This window comes from Geotrypetes seraphini, chromosome 4 (genome assembly GCF_902459505.1).
Source record: "Geotrypetes seraphini chromosome 4, aGeoSer1.1, whole genome shotgun sequence".
Classification (NCBI taxonomy): Eukaryota; Metazoa; Chordata; class Amphibia; order Gymnophiona; family Dermophiidae; genus Geotrypetes; species Geotrypetes seraphini.
Window position 1 is genome coordinate 274,931,556 of NC_047087.1, and position 24,592 is coordinate 274,956,147.

Below are 24,592 nucleotides of genomic sequence, written 5' to 3' on the forward strand. Positions count from 1 at the left end.
TTCCTTCTAGCAATAGGTCAATGACATCAGTTTCAAGCTAATAACAAACCAGTGAATTTGCTAATATAACCTGAATACAAAAGCAGGACAGAGTGAAAGCAGATGGCCTGAAAACTGGTGAAGAAAGCTCTGCTCTTTCCTGCTAATGTACAATTTAAAAACAGAGGTCAAATCAATTTAGATCAAGGTGGTCGAGATTCTACATGCATGCTATATAGACTGAAGCCAGTGCAGTTAACACAGAAAGCATACTGAACAAGGCAAAACCCGTCATAGAGGGATTTCCTGTTTATTATGATGCTATCTTTAGAACTAAGCAGGGCATCCAAAGTGTTTAGGAAGTCTTTTACGAAGCTGCAGTAAGCACAAATGCATGCATACTGCAAGTTAAAATGCACAATCGTGGGGCATACTCGGGCATCCTGTGGTAAAGGGTCCAGGGTTTTCTGTGGGTATAAAGTGGTTTACATAAATTATATGTATTATTTATTTATTTGTTCATTTTTATAGCCCGTCCTCCCCAGAAACTCAGAACGAGTTACAATAAAAATAAAAATTAGGTACTAGGAAGTTCCCTAACTGTCCCGAAGGCTCACAATCTAACTAAAGAACCTGAGAAAACAATTATTAAATAGTAAAGATATAATAATTCAAATAATAAAAATAAAATCCATTAAACATATCTTGCCCAGGGTCACAAGGAGCAGCATTGGGAATTGAACCCAATTCCCCAAGTTCTCACCCACCTAAACTAACCATTAGGTTGCAGTGGGAATTGAACCTAGTTCCCCACGTTCTCAGTCCACTGTAATTTCAGGATTGGTGCATGCTACACGCACACTAAAATATAAAATTTATTTTTCATGCTGGGAGCGTGTTTGGGAGAGAAGAGTGGGTGCAGCTATGCTAATTAGTTAGCCACAATAGGTGGCGGTAAGGGTTTACGCACTAATGGCCAAATGCTAGTGGGGAAATTAGCATGTGGTAATTACTGGAAAAATAGAAAAATCTGCCTTTTACCAGCAGCACTAAAAGTGGCCTCAATGTGTAGGAAAGACCTGTGTTAGGGCTACTACCGGCCACCTTTTAGCGCTGCTTGGTAAAAGAGCTCCTTAATAAATTAACACAACTAAATAACATAGTTTTAACAGCATTAAACAAATTATCCATTCTTATCCACACTCTTATCACCTCTCGCCTAGATTACTGCAACTTGCTTCTCACAGTGTGTCTTCCACTAAACCATCGCTCTCCCCTTCAATCTGTTCAAAATTCTTCTGCGCTACTTATATTCCGCCAGTGTCACTATGCACACATTACCCCTCTCAAGTCACTTCATTGGCGCCCTATAAATTTCCGCATACAGTTCTAACTCCTCTTATTGATTTACAAGTGTGTTCGCTCTGCAGCTTCTCAGTATATCTCCTCTCTTCTCTCTCCCTATACTCCTCCCTGAAACTCCGTTGCGTAAGACTCTATTTGTACCCTTCTCCATTACTGCCAACTCCAGATTCCGTCTCTTATATCTTGCCGCACCGTATGCCTGGAACAGAATGCCTGAGTCAGCAAGTCAAGCACTGTCTCTGGTCCACTTATTTGAGGCTGCTTTTAATTCCTAACTCCCACTCACATGTAAAGTATCCATGTCTGTTTTATCATTCCCTCTGTGAGAAAGACCCTAACAACTATTTGTCCAGTTTGACTGTTTTAATTAGACTGTAAGCTCTATTAACATAACATAACACCAGACTTCTAGACTGCATAGCTGTTAGTTTGATGCAGTTTACAAAAGTTTATAAAAGTGGTACAATAAATGCAATTAGTTCAGAATAATGTTGCCTGATTCAGGAAAAAGAAGTTTCGATTCGATTCACCATGTTGAATCGATTTTTCGATTTGATTCACTTTCAATGACACAGCTTTTTAAGTTTAAACATTTTATTTAACCAAGGCAATATCAATAAAAAATAGGAACATCCAAACTATAACATAGCTGTAAAATTAGGTAGAAACATGGATTCACAGCTTCCCCAAAGCAAATCATCCCCAAAGCTTCACCAGCTACCCCCCCCCCCGCCCGATTCTCAGTTTCCCAATCCCCAAAGCAAATCATCCCCAAAGCTTCCCCAGCCCTCTGCCCGATTGGCGCTCCCTTTGCCCACAGTCCTTTCTTCTTCTTTTTTTGTCATTCAATGCTTTTATTAAATCTGACTGTGAATGGTACAATTTATACATAATACCTAGTTTTCACTTCAGTAAAGCGCTAATTCAGTACCTCACATGTTAAAAACGAAAAGCCAAATAAATAGGTTAAATCTACAACTAGCATTTCAGTATCCTTCAGATAAGGCAAGCTAGGATGTCATAATCGCTTTCCATACACAGGTAGTGTTGGAAAAATAATTATATAAACTAGTAGTTGGGGTACTCACACTTTTCTGGCTTGCAAGCTACTTTTAAAATGACCAAGTCAAAATGATCTACCAACAATAAAATTTAAAAAACCCACAAAGCACACCATACGCAGAGAAAATGTTAATTATCATTTATATTCGGGGGGGGAGGTTCAAAGAGGTTGAGGCAGATGACTTTAAAATATGCAAAGTCACCTCAGTAACAACTATACAAAAATAGACAAATATACCCCTTTCCTTTTTACTGAATGCCCCGCGCTGCTCTTGATGCTCATAGGCTCACTGCGCTAAAAACCGCTATTGCGGTTTAGTAAAAGGGGGCCATAGTGCAAAATATAGATAGCAGATATAAATTCTCAAAATGGACACATTTTGATCACTAAATTGAAAAAAAAAAATCATTTTTCCTACCTTTGTTGTCTGGTGATTTCATGAGTCTCTGGTTGCACTTTCTTCTTCTGACTGTGCATCTAATATCTCTTCCCTTCTTTCTGCCTCCTGCATGCTTCCTCTCCTCCAGACCTCATTCCATTCCCCATCCAACATCTCTGGCCTTCCATGAGTCCAACTTTTTCTTCCTCTCTCCCTGCTCCCCCTTCTTGCTTTCTTTCTGTCTCCCTGCCTCCCTTTCATTCTGCCTTTGTCTCCCTATCCCCCTTTTATTTCTGTCTCTGTTCCCCATTCTTTCTTTTTATCTCCCTGCCCCCCTTTCTTTCTTTGTCTCCCTGCCCCCCTTTCTTTCTTTGTCTCCCTGCACCCCTTTCTTTCTATGTCTCAATGCACCCCTTTCTTTCCGTCTCCCTGCACCCCTTTCTTTCCGTCTCCCTACACCCCTTTCTTTCCGTCTCCCTGCACCCCTTTCTTTCTGTCTCCCTGCCCCCCTTTCTTTCCGTCTCCCTGCCCCCCCAAGCCACCGCCGAGTTCTCCCTGCTTCCCCAGCACCATAACAGGCCAGCAGCGACTGCAGAAGTGCCAAGCCTACCAGCCTTCCCACGATGTCAATTTTGACATCAGAGAGGAAGTTCCAGGCCAACCAGGCAGTGATTGACTGGCCTGGAACTTCCTCTCTGACATCAAAATTGATGTTGGGGTTAAGGCTGGTGGGCCCAGTGCTTCTACACAGCTCAGCCCTTCCTCTGTCTTTTCCACCGTTTTCCCTCGTTCCCTCTCTTGCCCAGCATCTGTCTCTCGCTACTCATCTGTGCGAGTTCCAACCAATCGCACACCCCACAGTTCTTTCTTCTGATGTAACTTCCGGTTTCGCAAAACTAGAAGTTACATTAGATAAAGGACTCCGGCGGCAGAGGGAAAGGCCAAACTGGTCTCTAAGGGGGCCAACGAATCGTTGAGTTCATTTTTTTCTTTTAACAAATCGATTTGAATCGATTCACCCGAAGTAAATCGGTGAATTGATTTGAATCATGAATCGGGCGGCACAATTTCAGAAATTTTGACAAGAGGAAAGTTTTCAGTTATTTTCTAAACTGTTCATAAGAACTAGTTGTAGACAGCAGGGATTAAGCAGGGATTATCTCGTACATGTTTAATGTACAGTGCTGCATACTTCTAGCAGTGCTATAGAAATGATAACTAGTAGCAGCAGCATTTTTTACAATATCATGACCAACAGTGGCTCCAAGCAGCATGGGAGATTAGGTACTTCTGTATCACATCTAATCCAAAACCAGCTTCTTCTCACCAAACCAACTGCAATGACTGGCTTACATAGGAAGGAGGGTGGGTCTCATCTGGGAAAAACTCCTAGCAGTTACAAATGAGGTGCCCCACAGCATCAGAAACCTGCTTCTGTCAGAAATAGTACTGGATAGAGGCAGTGGTGTAGCGAGGGTGAGAGGCGCAAGTGCCGTCCCACCCTACGTCGGCTTGAAGTATCTCAATTCCATAAGCAAGCTAAGAAGCCAACCAGGGGAGGTGGAAGGAATGTGAGAATATCTGCCTGCTGTCCCCAGATAACACCCTGTTACAGTAAGTACCGTATTTTCACGCATATAACGCGCGCGTTATACGCGTTTTTACCTACCGCGCATACCCCTCGCGCGTTATATGCGTGAGCGCGGTATACGAAAGTTTTCAAACATAGTTCCCACCCCGCCCGACGCCCGATTCACCCCCCCAGCAGGACCACTCGCACCCCCACCCCGAACGACCACTCGCACGCGCTCCCACCCGCACCCGCATCCACGATCGGAGCAAGAGGGAGCCCAAGCCCTCTTGCCCGGCCGACTCCCCGACGTCCGATACATCCCCCCCCCCGGCAGGACCACTCGCACCCCCACCCCGAAGGACCGCCGACTTCCCGACAATATCGGGCCAGAAGGGAGCCCAAACCCTCCTGGCCACGGCGACCCCCTAACCCCACCCCGCACTACATTACGGGCAGGAGGGATCCCAGGCCCTCCTGCCCTCGACGCAAACCCCCCTCCCCCCCAACGACCGTCCCCCCCCCCAAGAACCTCCGACCGCCCCCCCAGCCGACCCGCGACCCCCCTGGCCGACCCCCACGACCCCCCCACCCCCCTTCCCCGTACCTTTGGAAGTTGGCCGGACAGACGGGAGCCAAACCCGCCTGTCCGGCAGGCAGCCAACGAAGGAATGAGGCCGGATTGGCCCATCCGTCCTAAAGCTCCGCCTACTGGTGGGGCCTAAGGCGCGTGGGCCAATCAGAATAGGCCCTGGAGCCTTAGGTCCCACCTGGGGGCGCGGCCTGAGGCACATGGGCCCAACCCGACCATGTGCCTCAGGCCGCGCCCCCAGGTGGGACCTAAGGCTCCAGGGCCTATTCTGATTGGCCCACGCGCCTTAGGCCCCACCAGTAGGCGGAGCTTTAGGACGGATGGGCCAATCCGGCCTCATTCCTTAGTTGGCTGCCTGCCGGACAGGCGGGTTTGGCTCCCGTCTGTCCGGCCAACTACCAAAGGTACGGGGAAGGGGGTGGGGGGGTCGTGGGGGTCGCCAGGGGGGTCGCGGGTCGGCTGGGGGAGCGGTCGGAGGTGCTTGGGGGGGGCGGTCGTTGGGGGGGAGGGGGGTTTGCGTCGAGGGCAGGAGGGCCTGGGATCCCTCCTGCCCGTAATGTAGTGCGGGGTGGGGTTAGGGGGTCGCCGTGGCCAGGAGGGTTTGGGCTCCCTTCTGGCCCAACTACCAAAGGTACGGGGAAGGGGGGTGGGGGGGTCGTGGGGGTCGCCAGGGGGGGTCGCGGGTCGGCTGGGGGGGCGGTCGGAGGTTCTTGGGGGGGGGGCGGTCGTTGGGGGGAGGGGGGTTTGCGTCGAGGGCAGGAGGGCCTGGGATCCCTCCTGCCCGTAATGTAGTGCGGGGTGGGGTTAGGGGGTCGCCGTGGCCAGGAGGATTTGGGCTCCCTCCTGGCCCGATATTGTTGGGGAGTCGGCGGTCCTTCGGGGGGAGGGATGTATCGGACGTCGGGGGGGGGGCATCAGGCTTTCAGGATGGGGACAGACCTTCAAGGGGGGACAGTGCACGGAAGTCAGGGGGGGTGAACGGAGAGTCGGGACAGCGCACGGAGAGGCGGGGCAGTGCACGGAAGTCAGGGGGGGGTGAACGGAGAGTCGGGACAGCGCACGGAGAGGCGGGGCAGTGCACGGAAGTCAGGGGGGGTGAACGGAGAGTCGGGACAGCGCACGGAAAGTCGGGGCAGTGCACGGAAGTCAGGGGGGGTGAACGGAGAGTCGGGACAGCGCACGGAGAGGCGGGGCAGTGCACGGAAGTCAGGGGGGTGAACGGAGAGTCGGGCAGCATGCGCGGTATAATCGTGAGCGCGTTATACCAAAGTTTTTGTGCTTATCATCGTGATTTCTGCGCGCTATACACGTGTGCGCGTTTTATACGGGTGCGTGTTATTTGCGTGAAAATACGGTAACTGTGCTTTATCCTAGGACAATCTAATAGAATATATTTTAATTAACTATATTCTATTAGATTGTTTATATTTTTGAGTGTCCAAGCTTTGTGTGATTATCCTAGGACAAGCAGGCAGCATATTCTCACATGTGGGACTCCCTAGCTTACTGCAATGGAGGGAGGGAGAGTTGGCCATTAAGAATAAATTCTATAATACAGCTTGGCCAAAATGGCCATCTCGTCTGGAATAGGATTCTAGACAGCAGTGAGATGTGAATGTGTGAATTGAGGACCAAGTAGCTGCTTTGCAAACATCTTCAATAAGAGTGAAACGCAAAAAGGGCACTGATGCTGCCTTAGCTCGGACCTTGTGTGCTGCAGCCCAGCCTGAACATAGCAGAAGGAAATACAGATGACAAGGAGGCCCAATCTATTAGGATCAAATGAGACGACTAGTTGAAGTGAAGACCTGTAAGGCTTAGTCCTTTGTATGTAGTAAGCCAAGGCACACTTATTCCAAAGTGTGTAGAGCTGTTTCTCCAGGATGAGAATGAGGCTTTGGGAAAAAAAAACAACCTGGAAGTACAATGGATTGATTCAGGTGAAATTCTGTGACTACTTTTGGGCAGAATTTAGGATGGGTCCTAAGAACCATCTTGTCATGATGAAATACTGTGAAAGATTGGTCACAAAAAATGCTTGAAGTTCACTCACTCAATGAGTGGAAGTGGTAGAGATCAGCACGACCACTTTCTAAGTGAGAAATTTAAGATAAGTTGCCAATGGTTCAAATGGCGGATTCATCAGACTGGCTAGGAATACATTAAAATCCCAGACAACTGGAGGCGGCTTGAGTGGAGGTTTGGAGTTGAAAAGTCCTTTCATAAACCGGGAAACAAGCAGGAGTGGTCAGAGGTTTATTATTGACAGGAGCATGTAAAGCACTAATAGAACTGAGGTGAGCTCTGACCTACGTAGTCTTAAATCCAGAATTAGATAAATGGAGAAGATAGTCCAACATTGATGGAAGAGAAGAGGAGGAAGCATCCAGGTCACAGAGATTACACCACGAATTGATGCGTGTCCACTTATGTTGATAGCATTGCTGAGTAAACTTCTCTCCCTCTGTATTCACGGTTTCAGCATTTGCGGTTTCGATTATTCACGGTTTTTAGCTTGCTGGCTCCTCCCCCCCAAATTACATCAGCTTGCATAGAGAAATCGCTGATTCCATGCATTTACAGAGAAAATCGCTGATTCCCAGCACTTTCTTCACCGTGTTTTGCCCCTCCTTCAGGAACAGACCAGGTCTCCCACCATATTATTTGCGGTTTCACTATATTCACGATGGCTTTTAATAGAAAACAGTGAATAACATATGAAAAAGTTATTAACGGATTTTCTGTATTTACGGTTCTGTTAATCCTCTATCGCAGCGAATACGGAGGGAGAAGTGTAGAAGGCTTTCTGGAAGCAGCTATAATAGCTTGTACTGAGTCAGAAAGATTAGAATCCACTGAAGTCAGACCAAGCGATCAGATCAGTCTCAGCTTAAAAAAAAAATGGTTTCATCACTATTGAAATATGTTAAATCGATTCAATTTGGAGACATTATTGAGTTTAGTTTACGTGGGTAAAGGCATATTTGTTTGCATATACAAAGTATCCAAGTTTTATTTAAAATTTGATTAAACGCCTATCCGAAATTCTAGGCGTTTTACAATAATAAAAGGGAGGACAAAAATAAAACAGTGGACTTATACAATCAAGACATAAAATTGGCGTACAATTAAACGATAGGTAAGTTATAGGAAAGAAAACATTGAAGGGAAAAAACTCAGAACTTGGATGACATTTGCATAGATAAAAGGTGAATGATCCAAAGTTTGAATTGAATAAGCAAGACAAGGAGAGACAAAAATATATTCAACAATATTGGTGCCAGTACAGAAGCTTGTGAAACACCACAGGATAATTGATATGGCAAGAAGTGTTTGCTGTCTTAAGTACAAAACTGGATTTTATTAGACAAATATAAATAAAACCAATAATAAGTGGTATCTATGTCAGAGAGCCTGATAAGAAGAGTAGTGTGAACAAGGTCAAGTGAGGGTGAGAGGTCCAAAGATATAAGAATCACCAAAGTTTTCCCTCTGACACAACCTCCTGTGGGGCAGGGGGAAAGAGAATGGAGGGAAAGATGGTGGATTGCAGGAGTGAGGGACGAATGGAAGAGAGAGGGAAAGATGCCGGACTGCATGAATCATGCTCTGAATGCATGCAAAGAGGAGTGCTCGGCGTGTGAGGGCAGCCAAATGCATGTGATTTAGATCTCTGCAGCTTATTAAAAATGAAGAAAATTCTGTGCACAGAGGACTAAGTATGAAAATAACTTACTGTATTTGCAAAGGACTGATCTTTGTGAATTTATTTTGCTAATGGATCTTTTCATGAAAACAAATGACTCAAATTATAGCATTTTTCTGCATTTTAGAGCACTCCACATATAGGCCTTGTTTACAAAATAGATTTGAAAATTAATACACAGGTCTCTTTGTTCCTTCAGCTCAGTTGTATGCATAATTCTATTCACAACTAGTGCTCTTTTAAACAAGAAGTTTATGACTAGTGGGTGGCTGATACCAGATGAGAAAGGCAGGCAAAGCAAACCATATTTCCAGAAAATCAACACACTCAGACATGGACATCTGGTGTTTCCATTCACCACAGATACAAAAATGAAATCACACCATCCTTAAAAAGAAAATACCTCCATAATATACAAACATAAAGCAGCCCCTAGGGCCCTCTTTCTACCCTATGGCTATTTAGGACCTGCAGAAAGCAGACCTCAGTTCATGTTCAGGTTTCTGGAATTTAATTCTGTGACACTCAGCTCAGGAGTACCTAGAATCAGGATTCTGGGACTTGTTCCTGCTGAAGTGTTGAGACAATAGATCCTTAACCCTTTATTTGGCATTGTTGCTCAGAAGCAACATGTGTCTTATATGGCTCTCATGGGAGATCTGCATCTCCAAATGCCTGTTGCTCTCGTTCAACATCAAGTTACATAAAGTACCGTATTTTCACGCATATAACGCGCGCGTTATACGCGTTTTTACCTACCGCGCATACCCCTCGCGCATTATATGCGTGAGCGCGGTATACAAAAGTTTTTAAACATAGTTCCCACCCCGCCCGACGCCCGATTCACCCCCCCAGCAGGACCGCTCGCACCCCCACCCCGAACGACCGCTCGCACGCGCTCCCACCCGCACCCGCATCCACGATCGGAGCAAGAGGGAGCCCAAGCCCTCTTGCCCGGCCGACTCCCCGACGTCCGATACATCCCCCCCCCCCGGCAGGACCGCTCGCACCCCCACCCCGAAGGACCGCCGACTTCCCGACAATATCGGGCCAGAAGGGAGCCCAAACCCTCCTGGCCACGGCGACCCCCTAACCCCACCCCGCACTACATTACGGGCAGGAGAGATCCCAGGCCCTCCTGCCCTCGACGCAAACACCCCTCCCCCCAACGACCGCCCCCCCCAAGAACCTCTGACCGCCCCCCCAGCCGACCCGCGACCCCCCTGGCGACCCCCACGACCCCCCACCCCCCTTCCCCGTACCTTTGGTAGTTGGCCGGACAGACGGGAGCCAAACCCGACTGTCCGGCAGGCAGCCAACGAAGGAATGAGGCCGGATTGGCCCATCCGTCCTAAAGCTCCGCCTACTGGTGGGGCCTAAGGCGCGTGGGCCAATCAGAATAGGCCCTGGAGCCTTAGGTCCCACCTGGGGGCGCGGCCTGAGGCACATGGGCCCAACCCGACCATGTGCCTCAGGCCGCGCCCCCAGGTGGGACCTAAGGCTCCAGGGCCTATTCTGATTGGCCCACGCGCCTTAGGCCCCACCAGTAGGCGGAGCTTTAGGACGGATGGGCCAATCCGGCCTCATTCCTTCGTTGGCTGCCTGCCGGACAGGCGGGTTTGGCTCCCGTCTGTCCGGCCAACTACCAAAGGTACGGGGAAGGGGGGTGGGGGGGTCGTGGGGGTCGGCCAGGGGGGGTCGCGGGTCGGCTGGGGGGGCGGTCGGAGGTTCTTGGGGGGGGCGGTCGTTGGGGGGGAGGGGGGTTTGCGTCGAGGGCAGGAGGGCCTGGGATCCCTCCTGCCCGTAATGTAGTGCGGGGTGGGGTTAGGGGGTCGCCGTGGCCAGGAGGGTTTGGGCTCCCTTCTGGCCCAACTACACAAAGGTACGGGGAAGGCGGGTGGGGGTGTCGTGGGGGTCGGCCAGGGGGGTCGCGGGTCGGCTGGGGGACGGGCGGAGGTTCTTGGGGGGGGCGGTCGTTGGGGGGAGGGGGTTTGCGTCGAGGGCAGGAGGGCCTGGGATCCCTCCTGCCCGTAATGTAGTGCGGGGTGGGGTTAGGGGGTCGCCGTGGCCAGGAGGGTTTGGGCTCCCTTCTGGCCCAACTACACAAAGGTACGGGGAAGGCGGGTGGGGGTGTCGTGGGGGTCGGCCAGGGGGGTCGCGGGTCGGCTGGGGGACGGGCGGAGGTTCTTGGGGGGGGGCGGTCATTGGGGGGAGGGGGTTTGCGTCGAGGGCAGGAGGGCCTGGGATCCCTCCTGCCCGTAATGTAGTGCGGGGTGGGGTTAGGGGGTCGCCGTGGCCAGGAGGGTTTGGGCTCCCTCCTGGCCCGATATTGTTGGGGAGTCGGCGGTCCTTCGGGGTGAGGGTGCGAGTGGTCCTGCCGGGGGGGGGATGTATCGGACGTCGGGGGGGGCATCAGGCTTTCAGGATGGGGACAGACCTTCAAGGGGGGACAGGACTTCAAGGGGGGACAGTGCACGGAAAGTCAGGGGGGGTGAACGGAGAGTCGGGACAGCGCACGGAAAGTCAGGGCAGTGCACGGAAGTCAGGGGGGGTGAACGGAGAGTCGGGACAGCGCACGGAAAGTCAGGGCGGGCGAAAGGAGCGTCGGGCATCATGCGCGGTATACCCGTGAGCGCGGTATACAAAAGTTTTTGTACATATCATCGTGATTTCTGCGCGCTATACCCGTGTGCGCATTTTACACGGGTGCGCGTTATTTGCGTGAAAATACGGTAGCTATTTCACCATCTACAAATTAAAGGGTTAAGCTCTATGACTAAACCCTTCACACATCAAAATTTACCAGCGAGAATACAGAATTCAACAACAAACAACTTTACTAACATATACTTAGTAGAGACAGACCAAATCTCAGTTTCAGTGCTGAAACCAGTCCAAAATTCGAATTCAGCCATGCCTCAACTGAGACAAAAACTCCCCCCCACCACTACTCTGTGCCATCCTCTCCACCCCCCATAGACTGAAACCACTGCCCAGCTCCTTCTGCCAAAAAACCCATCACCCAACTGCCTACCAATTCTACTCTCCCCACACAGTCTTTTCTTGGACAAGGGCAGGAGTAGGCAACCTGTGGTTCTTCTTGCATGTGACTGTGGCTCTCCAGGCCCCTACCCTTTAATCTCCCTCCCAACCCCAAGCCCCCCCTCCCTGGGCCTACCAAGGTACCTGGTGGTCTAGCAGGGGTCTTTGTGGCAGAAGCACAGTCCTCTAAAAAAGCTGCCATGACCTCTTGTAGCTGTTTGCAGCATTTCCTATAGTACCACAAGCTGTTGCGACAGCCATTTTAGAAGGCAGATGTGAGGAGGCAGGAGCAAGGGCTGTGTATCTGCCACCAAGACTTCCACTGGACCACAAGGTGGGGGAGGGGATCAGGGGTTGGGAGATTAAAGGATCAGGGCCTGGAGAGGGGAGAGAACCTTGGCTATGGGCTGGAAGAAGGGATGAGAGGTGCCGAAACATGAAAGGGATTGGAAGGGAAAGAAGCTACACTTTGCGGCTCTTAGGTCAAACATTTTGGATAGATCGGCTCTTTGCTGTAAAAAGGTTGCCAACCCCTGGACTACCATGCGGCTTCAGAAAAAGGAGGCCGGATTAAGACATCTGGGTTTTACTTCCATTGAAAGCAATGAAAGTAAGGAGGACAGATAGACACAGCTGGGTTTTATTTCCATTGAAAGCAATGGAAGTAAAAAGTAAAACCCGGATGTCTCAATCCGTCCTCCTTTTTCTGGAGCCATAAGTGGTCTAGTAGCTATTTTGAGGCAGAAGCAATCCTGAGTCACTCCTGCCCTTGCCAGCTCCAAGGTCAAAATGGCTGCTGCAACTTCTCGTGGTTGCTAGGGTTTCAAAGGTAGGCCTGGTATGGGCCTATGTGTGGGCAGAGAGCAGAATTGGTGGACAGCTCAGGGGAATAGGCTTTCTGTTTGGGGGGAGGGGGGCAGCCTGGCTAAGAGGGCTGGTCTTTCTGCAGGGGAAGAGGGCATGGTGACAGTTTTGGCTTTGGTTCCAGTCAAAACAGAATGGCAAATTCCAGCAGCAGATTCTATTTCAGTCACCCTTTAATACTTGGTAACTGTATTGTACATTGAAAATAAAAATATAAGCAAAACATTTGGATCATTAATCAGACTATAGGGTTGTCCTATGCCAAATACTTGGTTGCAAGAGCTGACAGCCCAAAAGGATTTGTACACATTTCAGTTGGGGTCCAATGCGATATGGTAGAGATGTTATTTTCCTAGGCAGTTCCTTGAGACCTCTAATATTGAATAAATCTTTACTGGAGGTGAGAACTTTTCAATCAATGGTCGCTGTGCAACATATGCTGAAAGAAAGCAAGCCTTTTTTTAAAGACCAGTTTAGACTGCAGCTCCTTGCTGGGCTGAATGGCAACACGTGCAGTTCTTTGCATGTTTCACTCAGAACTGGGAGAAGCAGTTTACCTTTTGTTAATGGTGGAGATTTTTCTGTGGAAGTCTCTGAGTCTTCTCTGGCTTCAAGCTGAGAGAAGGGCTCAAATCTGCACCCAGAAGACCCTTCTTGCTACAAAGCAGGTAAATACATTTCTCTTTTGGTTGAAGCTTAGTAGCAGTTCATTCTATTTGCTGAAATCCCTGGGGCTCAGGAGCTAGGTCCTGTGAATTCCTGCAGTCCAGGTCCACTTTCTTCTTTGGTTCCCTCTCCACTCCCAACTGGTTGCCAGAAACGTCAAGGATGACCTATCCCAAAGCTGGAGATTTGCCACTGCTATGCTAGAGATTTAAGGCCAATGAGTGAAATTTATCTTGAAGCCCCAGTTATGTCTGAAACTAGTTCTAAAAATTGACAGTCTAATCAGTAAACAGATAATAAACTTCCTTTTTCTAACTTGGTTTGTCTAGTCACTTTATTTTTCTAACTGTGTAAGTCAGTGTTTCCATCTTTTGCTTTCCTACTTTTTTAACTCTCTTCTCAGGGTTTCTTGGCCATTTGGCATTTCTTCTCATCTTCTCATTCTTAAGTCCATCACTAATCTTCTCTCTGCATCCCTATCTACCCTGTTCAGTATTTCTTGTCTGTGTCCCTGCCCCTATCTTCCTGCCCCTATCTTCCTATCTCTCTTCTCAAATTCCTTATTCTTGCCCCATTTCCCTCTGTGTCCATATCCCTCCTTGTTCAGCTTCCTTCCCTTCCTCCTCCAACTCTGCACTCCCCAGGGTCAGCATATCTCCATCTTACTTCCTCTTGCCTCCTTCTCTGGTTACCAGTATCTCTCTTCCTTCCCTACAGTCCCTTTCCCTTCTAGGAACCAGCCTCTTTCTTCCCTCCCTCCTGTCCGTCATTCCCACCCAGGTCCAGCACCTCTCTTCTTTCTCTCCTGTTCCCCTCCCTGGAAGTCAAAATCTTTTCCTTCCCTCCTGTCCCTTCCTTTCTAGGAGCCAAAATCTCCCTTCCTTTCCTTTTGTCCCCGTCAAGAATCCTTCCTTCTCGCTCTCCCACCTAGTCAAAGGCCAGCATCTCTTTTTCCTTCTTCCCCCAAGTTCTCTTTCTCTACTCTCCCCCTCCCCCAGGGTCCAGCAGCTATCCCTCCCTCCACTCCCCTTCCCAGCATTGCTCTGCTTCCTACTATTGAAGGCCCCACATTTCTCCCTCCCCTTCTGCAGCCGGCATCTCTCATTCTCCTTCCTTCTACCCCCTTCCCAGTCCGGCTCAGCTTAGCATGGTGTCTCTCACCCCTGCAAGATCACAAACCTCAAACCTTCCCTGTAGAGCCGCAAGCACTTTTACCTGCCACATCCCATCTGCTCTGACACAACTTCCTGTAGATGTTCAAAGGGAAGCAGGGGGAGTGACTGTGTGGAATGGAGTGGGGTGGGGAGGGGAGAGTGAGGCTTGAGGTAGAGAGGGAAGGAGCAAGTAACATTGGTGTGATACAAATAGGTGGTGGTGGGAGCAGTCACCGATAGGGTGGGGGAATAGTCAAGGGTTAAGCGATGTGGGTAACATTTTGTACACATTCCTCATTTGTTGATATGGAAAATATATCTTTACAGAAATGAGTAGTATATGAGTTCATTCCTTGCTGCATTGCCCAGCTGGGGTGGATGTATATGATCCTGTGCTTTTGGTGCCTATGCCTCCTCCTCTGTCCCCCTCTCCTGAGCCTCCGGTCCCTCAGGAAGTGGTATTCTGTGCTTTAGTGCCAGGTAGTGTAGGATACAGTAGGCCAGTGGTCTCCAACATGTGGCCCCATGAAGTCTTCCATTGCGGCCCTCAAACAGTTGGCTGAAATATTGTTCAAATCCTGTAAATACATTAATTTCAATTTTGGCCATTTGATATAATAACTGCAGACAAGTGTGTTACTCAGGTTTCTTATGTATGGAATTTACTATTGTTAAAAATCCAAAATAAAGTGTGTTTTAAAAATATATCCTTGGAAGGGTTGTAGAATCAATATTACTATTAATTTTTAATGTTTAATACCAGTCTGAACATGCAGGTCAAGGCGGTTTGCAAACTGAATAGGAAGTGTAAGCTTGAAATCTGGTGGCCCTCAGAGCTTTCTTGTATTCACACTGCAGCCCTTTACATGAAACAGATTGAAGACCCCTGCAGTAGGCCATGAATATCTTATAGACATTTTCCGGATTGTAGACCAGCTCCCCTCTCAATTGATCTAGGCATCTAAATCATATCTTGAGCAGTTCAAGGGGGGGGGGTCTAGGACAATCCATCATGACCGATTCATCGCAGCCAATTCAGCATGGCCATTTTATCGCTGAATCGGCCACAATGAATCATCCATGGTAGTACCTGACCTCTTGTGAGGGGAACTATGCCCTCCACTCCCCCCCCCAAATAAGAATACCCCCGCAACCCCCACCCCTCCAAGGTAGGTGCACATCCCCCTGCCCCATATACCTCTTGAAAAGCTCACCGGTGCAAGCAGCATCTTCCACCTCCTGCTCACGCCGGTCTTGGCTCCCCTCTGACGTCATGTCCTGGTCCCGGGACTACAAAGTGTTTTCAGAAGGAAGTCAAGGCCGGCCAAGCAGGGGGTGGAAGATGTTGCTCATGCAGGTGAAATTTTCAAGAGGTATACAGGGGGGAGGAGGAGAGGCACCAGGAAGGGGAGGGCAAATAAAAGGAGAGGCATTGGCAGGGGGAGGCACTGGCGGGGTGGGGGGGAGGGGAAGAAGTAAAGGCCCAATTTATTGTGGTTCTTCGTGGAGAGGACGATTCATCACAGCCATTTCATCGCAGTCGTGATGAAGCATTCCGCAATGAAACAACCACCATAAATTGTTCCATTCCGTCCAAAGGTGCATTCAATGATGGCCCTAGTTTGGTGATGTACCCTGTTGTAGCACTCCTCTGCCTCATCACTGGTTGTGATGATTGGGGGGGGGAGTCATTAGTCACCCCCTCTGTGGTCTTAATTTGCTCAGTGGGACTGTGTTTTGCTTTGTTATCTTGAGAGATTGTGTTTTGCTTTGTTATCTTGAGAGATTGTGTTTGGGCACGCAGGCAACACGACAAAACATGGCCCATGTCAAGTTCTTTTTATTGTTTCCTAAGTGTTTTAATAAAGGCACTTGAAGAACAATTGGTTACCTACTGTTGAATTGTTGCTGGTGTCTGTCTCTGTTAGTATGTGCATGTCTACCTCCAACTGCCAGTGATTTCTCCATGCTCAGACCAGTCCTGTATCCCCAACTGTGCCAGAATGTATCAGTCATTGCAAGATCCAGGGAAGAGTGCGTTGCACACCACTTGCATGCTAAGAAAATAGCAAGCCTTTCTGTTGTGGTAGGTGGACTCGTTCCCTTTAGGGGGACTGAGGGCCACATGGGTGCAGTCAATGACACTGGGGACAAAAGAGAAACAGGCTAACTCCTAGAACTGGTTCACTGTTGCTGGGTCTGCGGGAATGCTAAATACTTAGAGATGTATGTGAGAAGGGCTATGAGAAACTGTTTGATGCACTGGGAGGCAATTGACTGGCTGAGGCCTATAGTGGCTGCCAGAACAGTTTGGAAACAGAAAGACTAGTGCAGAGGTAACTTTGAAGTGCATGGGCATGGGTTGCCCCTTGTGAGTGGTGTTGCAAAGGAAGGGCTCCAACTGTTGGCAAAAATATAGAATGGCTGCTTTGTCAAGAAAGCACTGCTCCTCTGTGAGGTCAAGAACCGGTGGCCTTAGCCTATGGTAAGGATGCAGCCTTGGCCCTCTTCTCTTTCTCCCACCACTAACACCCAGACTGACACACTACACACTCAGTCCTGCAGAGAAGACACAGACAAGAGAGACATTCGGTTGGGGCAGGGACAGGAATAGATGTACAGGGGACTAAGAGGGAAGAATGTTGTAGAAGCAAGCAGAGGACAGATGGGCTTTGGAGGACTGTAGAACAGGCAGGACCAATAGCCAATAGGGATGAAAAACAAACCGAGCTGGGTGACAGACTAATCGGGCTCAAAGACTCTCATATCGCTCTACTCTAGTCAGCACTGACACAAGCAGTCAAAAAACATACTGTAGCAACATTTATTCACCCTTTATAGGTGGATTAAGTCCCAAAGTTTTTCTTTTATTTCCTACACATCCACATGCTACCCAGAATTATTGATACACGTAGGAAGCAGTGCTTAGCACATGAAGTGCCCTTGGAATGCAACCAGCATGTCTCCAGACATTTTCCTACTGCCTGTTTCTAAAACTAAGCTTTATACGTTTTGGGATTTAGACATGATTTAAATTTTGTGTTTGCTAGCATATCGACATTTAAAGAATAACTAGTGCTTCTAAAATGATCGTCATTACATGCACCTTTCCTGTGTATTTAAACTTTTTTAATATTTTTGATTCAGATCTTAGGCTCATCTTCTAAGCAGTATTTCAGTCTGGTAGCTTCATATGTCAGTACAAAACAGTAAAACATAAAGCCATCCATTCATCCATAAACGGAGAAAATAACTTTGTATGAAAATGTTTGTTTCTTCCATGTGTTCTGCACCCACCAGGGCTGCCTTTCATGTGCCATCTCAAGCAGCACATGAGAGGCTACCGTGCACAACACATATGTCTGTCAATGGAGATAGGGCTAATGGGGAAGAAAGCACAGTTACTTACCGTAACAGGTGTTATCCAGGGACAGCAGGCAGATATTCTTAACTGATGGGTGACGGCACCGACGGAGCCCCGGTACGGACAATTTTAGAGTGATTGCACTCTAAGAACTTGGAAAGTTCTAGCAGGCCGCACCGCGCATGCGCGAGTGCCTTCCCGCCCGACAGAGGCGCGCGGTCCCCAGTTAGGATAAGCCAGCTAAGAAGCCAACCCGGGGAGGTGGGTGGGACGCAAGAATATCTGCCTGCTGTCCCTGGATAACACCTGTTACGGTAAGTAACTGTGCTTTATCCCAGGACAAGCAGGCAGCATATTCTTGACTGATGGGTGACCTCCAAGCTAACAAAAAGAGGGATGGAGGGAAGGTTGGCCATTAGGAAAACAAATTTTGCAAAACAGATTGGCCGAAGTGTCCATCCCGTCTGGAGAATGCATCCAGACAATAGTGAGATGTAAAAGTGTGAACTGAGGACCATGTAGCAGCCTTGCAGATTTCCTCAATAGGCGTGGAACGGAGGAAAGCCACAGATGCTGCCATAGCTCTAACTCTATGGGCCGTGACAGAACCTTCCAGTGTCAGTCCGGACTGCGCATAACAAAATGAAATGCACGTTGCAAGCCAATTTGACAACGTACGTTTAGTAACAGGACGTCCTAATTTATTCGGATCAAAGGACAGAAAGAGTTGGGGAGATGATCTGTGGGGCTTAGTACGCTCTAAATAGTAAGCTAGAGCTCGCTTACAGTCCAAAGTATGCAGAGCCTGTTCTCCAGAATGCGAGTGAGGTTTCGGAAAGAAGACAGGCAGAACAATAGATTGGTTGAGATGGAATTCAGAGACAACCTTAGGGAGAAACTTTGGATGTGTACGCAGAACCACCTTGTCATGATGAAAGACAGTAAAAGGTGGATCTGCAACTAGTGCATGTAGCTCACTGACCCTCCTGGCAGAGGTAAGAGCAATAAGGAAAAGTACCTTCCAAGTGAGAAACTTGAAAGAAGCGGTAGCCAAAGGTTCAAATGGAGGCTTCATTAAGGCGAAAAGAACCACATTGAGATCCCAGATAACAGGAGGGGCTTTAAGAGGTGGTTTCACATTGAAAAAACCCCGCATGAATCTGGACACCAAGGGATGAGCTGAGAGGAGTTTTCCATGAACTGGCTCATGAAAAGCAGCAATAGCACTGAGGTGGACTCTGATGGAAGTAGACTTGAGGCCAGAGTCAGACAAAGAAAGAAGATAATCCAACAACGTCTCCACTGCGAGGGAAGTGGGATCAAAATGATGAAGAAGACACCAGGAAGAAAATCGAGTCCACTTCTGATGGTAACATTGCAGAGTGGCCGGTTTCCTGGATGCGTCCAGAATGGAGCGAACGGTCTGAGACAAAAGAGTATCAGTCGAAGTCAGCCCGAGAGATACCAAGCTGTCAGGTGTAGAGACTGGAGGTTGGGATGTAGAAGGGTCTCCTGATGTTGTGTAAGCAGCGAAGGAAACAGTGGAAGAAGAAAGGGTTCCCTGGAATTGAGTTGAAGTAGAAGGGAGAACCAATGTTGCCTGGGCCACCGTGGAGCAATCAGAATCATGGTGGCTCGTTCCCTCTTGAGCTTGAATAAGGTTCTTAACATGAGAGGCAGAGGAGGGAAAGCGTACAGGAACAGATTGGACCAATCGAGGAGAAATGCATCCGCTGCCAGACGGTGAGGAGAGTAGAGTCTGGAGCAGAATAGGGGCAGCTGGTGATTGTGAGGAGCTGCAAAGAGGTCTATCTGAGGAGTGCCCCACTGAGCGAAGATGGACTACAGAGTTAAAGGATCGAGTGTCCACTCGTGAGGCTGGAGAATTCTGCTGAGCTTGTCCGCCAAGGAATTCTGTTCTCCCTGAATGTAGATAGCTTTCAGGAATAGATGGTGATCTGTGGCCCAAGCCCAAATCTTCTGGGCTTCTTGGCACAAGAGGCGAGAGCCTGTCCCACCCTGCTTGTTGATGTAGTACATCACAACTTGATTGTCTGTGCACAGCAGGAGGACTTGAGGAAAGAGAAGATGCTGGAAGGCTTTGAGGACATAAAACATTGCTCTGAGTTCCAGGAAACTGATGTGATGCTTCATTTCCTGAGCTGTCCAAAGTCCTTGAGTTTGGAATTTGTTCAAATGAGCTCCTCAGGCATAAGGGGAGGCATCGGTGGTGATGACAAGTTGATGAGGAGGTAGATGGAACAGAAGACCTCTGGAGAGATTTGAGGATATCAACCACCATTGTAGAGACTGACGAAGAGATGATGTGACAGATATGTGACGTGAGCAAGGATCCATCGTTTGGGACCACTGGGTAGCTAGGGTCCATTGAGGAGTGCGCAGGTGAAGACGTGCGAAGGGTGTGACATGAACTGTGGAGGCCATGTGGCCCAAGAGTATCATCATTTGCTTGGCAGAGATGGAACGTTGTGGAAGCACCTGCTGACATAGAGATTGAAGCGTTTGAAGGGCAGGAACGCTCTCATGAGGACTGTGTCCAAGACTGCTCCAATGAATTGAAGTCTCTGAGTGGGGATGAGATGAGATTTGGGTAGATTGATCTCGAACCCCAGCAAACGTAGAAACAGGATGGTCTGGTTGGTGGCCTGTAGTACTGTCTGAGATGAATTGGCCTTTATCAACCAATCGTCTAGGTAAGCAAACACCTGAAGGTGGTGGGAACGTAGAAAAGCAGCCACCACAATCAGACATTTGGTAAACACTCTTGGAGAGGAGGCAAGACCGAAGGGTAGCACCTTGTACTGGTAATGACAACGATTGATCATGAAGCGTAGGTACTGTCTGGAGGCCAGATTGACCGGTATGTGAGTGTATGCTTCTTTGAGATCGAGGGAACATAGCCAGTCGCCTTGATTGAGAAGAGGGTAAAGAGTGGCTAGAGAGAGCATTCTGAATTTCTCTTTGACCAAGCATTTGTTGAGATCGCGAAGATCTAAAATGGGTCTGAGATCTCCTGTTTTTTGGGGACTAGAAAATAACGGGAGTAGAATCCCTGCCCCTTTTGATCTAGAGGAACTTCCTCTATGGTGTTCAGAAGGAGGAGGGATTGAACCTCCTGAAGAAGGAGTGAAACCTGAGGAGTGTTCAAAGCAGACTCTCTTGGCAGACTTTGGGCAGGAAGTGTCTGAAAGTTGAGAGAGTAGCCGTGACGGATGATGTTGAGGACCCACTGATCCGAGGTGATGGTTTCCCAACGGCTTATGAAAAGAGTAAGGCGTCCTCCTATGGGCTGCGGAAGGTGGGCAGAAGGAGGAAGACTGGCTATGTCCTGGAGAACTAAGTCAAAAGGGTTGAGTAGATTTTTGTGAAGGGGGAGGCTTCACCTGTTGTTGCTGCTGTGCTGGTCTAGCAGCTTGCCTCTGTTGTTGCCTCTGACGCCTGGGTTGTTGTGTGGCCTGTGGTAAAGGACGAGCCACAAATCTACACTGGTAGGCCGACTGCTGGCGAAAAGGCCTGGTAGGTGGGGTTTTCTTTTTCGTTTTAAAGAGAGTGTCCCACCGAGTCTCATGAGCTGAGAGCTTTTGGGTAGTGGAGTCCATGGATTCTCCAAACAGCTCATCCCCCCAAGCAAGGTGCATTGGCCAGGTGATCTTGGTGATTGACATCGAGTACTGAAACTCTAAGCCAGGCCAGTCGCCGCATGGCCACTGACATAGCCGTGGCCCTAGAGGTCAGCTCAAAGGTATCATAGATTGATCTGACCATGAACTTACGAAGTTGTAAGAGCGATGAAGAAGTTTGGCGAAAGGCAGATCTTTTACGGTCAGGGATGTATTTCTCAAAAGTTGACAAAGTTTGAATGAGATGCTTAAGGTAGAACGAAAAATGGAAAGCATAGTTCCCAGATCTATTAGCTAGCATCGCATTCTGATACAACCGCTTGCCAAACTTATCCATGGCTTTACCTTCTCTGCCAGGAGGGACAGAGGCGTACACACTAGCCCCTGTGGATTTCTTTAAAGTAGATTCCACCAGTAAAGACTCATGGGGGAGTTGCGGTTTGTCAAAGCCAGGAATAGGTATGACCTTATATAAGGAGTCCAGTTTGCGAGGAGCTCCTGGAATGGTCAAAGGTGTCTCTAGATTTTTATAGAAAGTCTCTTGCAAAATATCATGGAGAGGCAATTTTAAGAATTCCCTTGGAGGCTGGTCAAAGTCCAGTGCATCGAGAAATGCCTTGGATTTTTTGGATTCAGCCTCCAAGGGAATAGAAAGAGAGTCGCACATCTCTTTGAGAAAAGAGGTGAAAGAAGTTGCATCAGGTTTGGAGGACGGATCTAAACCACAAGGGTCCTCGTCCCCTGACGAACACTCTCCCTCAGAGAGGAAAGGCTCCTCTGAATCACCCCACAGATCAGGGTCCCTTCACTTGAAAGCTACGGTCCCGTGACTCCGGTGTGGAGGGTTCTAGGTGTCGAGTTTTGTGAGTCGACTTACCAGACCTCTGAGAAACGGTACCGGGAGATGTTATCGGTGCCGAAGTTTGCACCGCCTGGTGTAAAGACCTCGGTTCCGGCGCTAAAATTGGCATGGACACCGAGGAAGCTGTATGTACCGGTACCGACAAAGTGGATACCGATAAAAGAGGCTGCTCCACTGCCGGTACCGGTAGCTCAGACCGGACTGGGACTGGAAGGCTCGGTGTCAGAAGAGCAGGCAGGAGCTGCTGCAATTGCTCTTTGAGCTGTACTTGCAGGATGGCGGCAATTCGCTCGTCCAGCGAAGGCACCGGTACCGCTTTTTTCTTCTGCGGTACCTTTGGTGCCGCTCTACACTCCGAAGAGGAACCCAAGGTCGAAGGGCTAACCTCAATCGGAGCGGAGCGCTTCCGCGGGCACCTCGAGGTCGGCAAGATTGGGCTCGCTGCCACTGAGACCGGAGGGCGCTCCAGCGGGGAAGGCTTCTTAGCCGGCTTACCTGAGGAAAGCGACGCCAGCGCAGTATCGCGCGGTGTTGATAAGGTAGGTGCCGACTGCGTCGGGGCCGAAGTCGGGGTTGGTGCCGCCGAATCCGACATCTCGGTACCAAACAACAACCGCTGATGAATCTGGCGGTTTTTTAGAGTTCTCTTTTTCAGAGTGGCACAGCGGGTGCAGGTGGACGCCCGATGGTCAGGACCGAGGCACTGTAAGCACCAGTTGTGCGGGTCGGTAAGAGAAATGGGCCTCGCGCACCGCTGGCACTTCTTAAAACTGTGTTGGGGGGCCATGAACGTAAAAACGGCTTCTGCCAAATCGAAGGCCGAGGCCTCGATGGTGGCAGCAGGCCCCGCCGGGGCAAACCCGAAAAAATGAGAAAAAAAGAAAAGAAAATTCTTCTCTTTTTTTTTTTTTAAAAAAGAAAATAAGAAAAAAAGGAATAAAATACCGAAAAGGTTTACGCGAGCGGGAAGGCGTTTGAGAAAAAATTTCAACAGCCGTTGAAAGTGCGTCTTCTTAGCTCCGCGGAAACTAAGAAACGGGACCGCGCGCCTCTGTCGGGCGGGAAGGCACTCGCGCGTGCGCGGTGCGGCCTGCTAGAATTTTCCAAGTTCTTAGAGTGCAATCAGTCTAAAATTGTCCGTACCGGGGCTCCGTCAGTGCCGTCACCCATCAGTCAAGAATATGCTGTCTGCTTGTTCTGGGATAAAAGAGGACCTCAGGGAAAGAAGAAAGGGGAAAAGGCACAAGAGCATAGAGATGTGCATTCCACTGCAAATATTTTGCAGCTTACAAAGTTATTTTCTCATTACTGGTGGGTGGGTGAAGTGCTGTCAAAGTCATAGTACTACTGCTTTGCTGATTTCAGAATTCAGAAAAGTTCATTTTCAGCAGCTTTCCCACCCAATAATGATCAATTAACAAAGCAATTATCTAATGGCATGCTCCCTAATGGGTTTTAAAATGTGACCCAGAGATAAGGCAATACTTTCTTTTCCAGTGACTACAAGCTAATGAGATGAACTTGTTAAAACCTGTCACTAGTCATGTACCGAGCGACAATTGAACAGTATAACCAACTACTGAATAAGCTGTAAAGCCTAACCTACCACAGAAAAAAAATCAACACATGAATAAAAATAGTACAGAGCAGATGAAAATGAAGTGTGTGTGCCTTTAGACACTCAGAGGGTTATTTTAGAATTTCCTTTTTTTTCATAGCACCAGAAAATTAACCACTGTCTTGTTAGCTATAGTTTTCTCAGTTCAGTCAATACTACAGTCTATTAAAAGTACTCACCTACAAAGACAGGATTGAAGGCACAGGCTGTAAGACAGAAAAAAAAACCCCCAGCATTAATATAATCAGCCATTGTCTAGCATCTTTGAACATCAGAAGCAATTGCTGTTTTTGTTTTCATTGACCAAAATGGTAGTTTTCATTAATAAAATGACATTAGAAACACTAATCCCAGTAACCCAGGTATCTACCAATAGGCAAACATTGGATTGTGTGACTCTTATACACTAGTCAAGAGCAGCTTTGAAAAACTTTTATGCCACCACTAGACACGATGACACCCAATTTTGAAGAAAGATTTCCGACTAGATTTGTTTTTTCAACACCCACATTTAGAAGTACAGTCAAACCTTGGTTTGTGAGCATAATTCATTCCAGAAGCATGCTTGTAATCCAAAGCACTCATATATCAAAGCAAATTTCCCCATAGGAAATAATGGAAACTCAGACAATTTGTTCCACAACCCAAAAACTTTAATACAAAATACTATATGTACGTATTGCAAGACCTTGCTCATTTAGAACAATCACTACACTCCTGCAGCGTC

General features: G+C 48.4%; 1 protein-coding gene across 9 annotated transcripts in view; it reads right to left on the bottom strand.

Moving 5' to 3' along the window:
- The window catches only part of PTPRE (protein tyrosine phosphatase receptor type E), a 318,077-nt gene that overhangs the window by 235,381 nt on the left and 58,104 nt on the right, over window positions 1-24,592 (bottom strand). For 7 of the 9 annotated variants that reach the window (XM_033941674.1, XM_033941670.1, XM_033941666.1 and 4 more), the window contains exon 2: window positions 24,045-24,071. The exons of the other annotated variants lie outside the window; for them this stretch is intronic. The gene's annotated coding sequence lies outside the window, so the exon portion shown is untranslated. The remainder of the gene's footprint in view (window positions 1-24,044; window positions 24,072-24,592) is intronic. 9 annotated transcript variants of the gene reach the window in all.